This window comes from Bombus flavifrons, chromosome 18 (genome assembly GCF_040668555.2).
Source record: "Bombus flavifrons isolate JBK064 chromosome 18, iyBomFlav1_principal, whole genome shotgun sequence".
Taxonomy (NCBI): domain Eukaryota; kingdom Metazoa; phylum Arthropoda; class Insecta; order Hymenoptera; family Apidae; genus Bombus; species Bombus flavifrons.
Genome location: NC_138459.1, coordinates 5,947,606 through 5,950,854, shown reverse-complemented (window position 1 = coordinate 5,950,854; position 3,249 = coordinate 5,947,606). Strand labels below are relative to the sequence as shown.

At 33.2% G+C, this 3,249-nt stretch overlaps 1 non-coding gene across 1 annotated transcript; it reads right to left on the bottom strand.

Moving 5' to 3' along the window:
* Window positions 1-782: 782 nt before the first annotated feature.
* LOC138189205 (5S ribosomal RNA) lies at window positions 783-901 on the bottom strand. The gene has a single exon (XR_011175966.1). It is a non-coding gene; the product is annotated as a 5S ribosomal RNA (ribosomal RNA).
* Window positions 902-3,249: the final 2,348 nt, after the last annotated feature.

Here is a 3,249-nt window from a genome sequence, read left to right as displayed (position 1 = left end):
CGCGAGTAACTGTGCTCCAGTGCAAGTGCGATAAATAGTGAATTTAGGAGGTTAAAACGTTAACGAACACTGTCGCATGGTAAAAGTGCCAAGATGCAACAACAAATAACGCCAATTAAAGAAACAAAGGTGAAATATACTACATAAATAAAGCTACAAATACAAAATGATACAGTAATGATATTGATAACAAATACAAAAATACAAAAATGATATTAAAAAGTAATTGTAAAGATTTCGAGTTTCAGGGAGGGTGTTGAAGTAATACTCACTTCTAGGAAAACTACATCTTCTCTAGCATTTAGTTTTCTTAGACCTCGAAGCTATTGAGTATTTAGCTCTAAATCAATTTGAATCTGAGCCTCACAGCCTTTTTTAGAAACATGCTATGCACTGATGGTGCAGTGTAGTGTAAACAGGCCAGTTTCTCGTAATTGTATAAATACACACAGGCACATGGCTTCGAAGCTCCACAGTAAAATAACGCTGCCAACGTGCGAATCTGGATTAGCATACACTGTACTTGTACTTATGCTTACTTAAATATATTTCTATTATACATTCATCCACGTATTTTCACTCTCTATTCCGAGATAAACCTCCACAGCTTTTGATGTACAAAAGAAAGAACATTTAGAAACATATAAAAGAGTGTAAAAATAAGAGTGATATAATGTATGGTAATAGTGTAATACTAAAACATTAATTTTTTTCGACGCTTTAATTATAGATTATTGAAAATATATTGTTAAGGAAAGTAAAAAAGACTGGAAAAATAAAAAAGCCAACACCACACGGAGTTCCCAAGCGGTCACCCATCTAAGTACTATCCGTGCCCAGCGTTGCTTAACTTTCGTGATCGGACGAGAACGAGTGCACTCAACGCGGTTTGAGAGTTGGCTGAAATAAATGGTTTTGTTACTTGCTTTTGCTGTAGCGATGCTCACTTCTAGAAAAACTACATCTTCTCTAGTGCTTACTTTTCTTAATCCTCGAAGGCATTGAATATTGTTTAGCTCTAAATAAATTTGATTGGCCTCCCAGCCTCATAGCCTTTTCTAGGAATATGCCATGCACAGATGGTGCAGACGGGTATATATAGACGGGCCAGTTTTCGTAATTATATAAATACCCATAAAGTCATGGCTTCGAAGCTCCTGTTATAATGTAACGCTGCCAGAGTGTGGATCTGCTTTAGTATACCCTGTACTTATACTTATATTTATACTTATACTTACAGTTACACTTATACTCAGATATATTTCTGTTACACATTCATCACACGTGCCTCGAACAGATATCTTCAACAAAGATGATTGAAAAATTCTTCAGCCTCCTTTCCGTTGCTTCTGGCTCATGTGTTGTCTGCTTTTCTGATTACTGGGATTAGTTTTATTAACTTCTTCATTTTGTTCGTGGCTTTCCATAGAATATAGTTGGCATTCTCGTACGCAGAGAGTGAATCTATGAATTTTGAGAATTCGTTATTATTATGATCTTTTATTTTACTTTCTATTTCCTTGCAAGTTTGTTTAGATGTTTTTTTGCTTTCACGTGTTCTGTGTTTTTGCCATTTTGCTTTCGCTTTCCTTTTTTCTCTGATTTTGTCAAGAATGTCTTGTGGAATTATTTTTGTTTGCCTGTTATTTGATTCATAAGTAGTAGTTGCCCATGCTGCTTCTATAATTTCTGTCAATGTAGTGCCTGTTCGCAGTGGTGCATATATTGCTGACATCTGAAAGTAATTGCCATTAGTTTGTATTGTAACGGTGACTGCTTGAGCGTGTTCCTGATGGATTTGGCTATGTTGATGTTAAGGGTGGCGGTTGGTTAGTTACTTGTGAATAACTTCGGCTGCCAAAGGTGTTGGTGTTTCCATGATTAGTGTTCTATACGTATTGTATTGTTTGGTGTTGGATCTGCTTCCGTAATATCTAGTTGCTGTATGTTCTGCTTCGAAGCGAGTAGCAGGAGGGTGTGAGGAAAAAGCAACACCATGTTAATGATCATAGAGATCAACTTTTGTCTTACATATATGATTATCATGATTATATTATTCTTATTTTGTATCTAACTAATGTCTAATAAATGTTATATAAAATAAATATTTTTTCATTTTTAAAATCCTTTGTAAACTCTATAATTAGATTATAATTTAGCTTGCTCAATAAAAAATTTAATAACATTGAAAATTTTTAATCATGGTTAATATTTTAAATATGACGCTATTTACGTATATTATAAGTAGTGTTAATAGTCACACAATTTTTTAATGAATTAAGAAAAAACTAAAAACAAACTTACTTTCCAATATATGCGTCAAATATAAAAGCATTGAAGATATGTGTACATATTTCATTTGAAAATTGTAGTCTTGTTGAACTTTTTTGTTGGCAATAGTAATGCATGTTTAATAATGGTTCATAATTAATATTCATTTAAACAATGTTTTCTGTACTAAATGGGGTATTGTCGATGTATCTGCTTGAAATAAATGGTGAGAAATTATAATAAATAGATAATATAGTATTAGTTATTGAATAAGTTTACTGCTTTAGTTTATATTCTTTACCTTTCGTGTTTTCACCGAAGAATGGAGCCAAACACAAAATCCTAGCTACTCGATCGCAGTGTTCAATGGTGGCCGATTTGTGAAGTACATCTTACGACATTAAGAACCTCATCTCCTTTACAGCAGTTAACAGACCTGTGTGTACAACTATGGCCTAGGGACAGTGTGGCATATTAGCGAAATTAAAAGCGTAAAGTCATTAGTGTCTAATTTTATTAATGAAACTTAAATACATTTTTTATGCTGGTTATATATGTCGGGTTAAGGTTGGAATTTTGGGCGCGTAACAACTCTTCACGTGAACTAACCATTGTTTTACACAACCGAGATTATATTTACACGTATACACAAGTCTACTACAAAGATTAACAAATAATAAGTCTAGTGAATAATAAGCTTGACAAATTATTATTTGTTAAGTTAGTGGATAATAAGTTGATCGAATAATAAGTCTAACAAATAATAAGTCTAATGAATAATAAGTTTAACGAATAGTAAGTTCAATGAATAGTATGATTTACGAACAATAAGTTTAATGAACGCTATTAACAATATTTTTGAGTTCAAACGAATCCATGGCCAACGGGATAACTCTTTACTAAGCGTAGACTGATCTTAAGCACAGAAATACGATGGTTGAAAACACGACGTGTCACTCTCCAAAGCAGTCGCAAGAA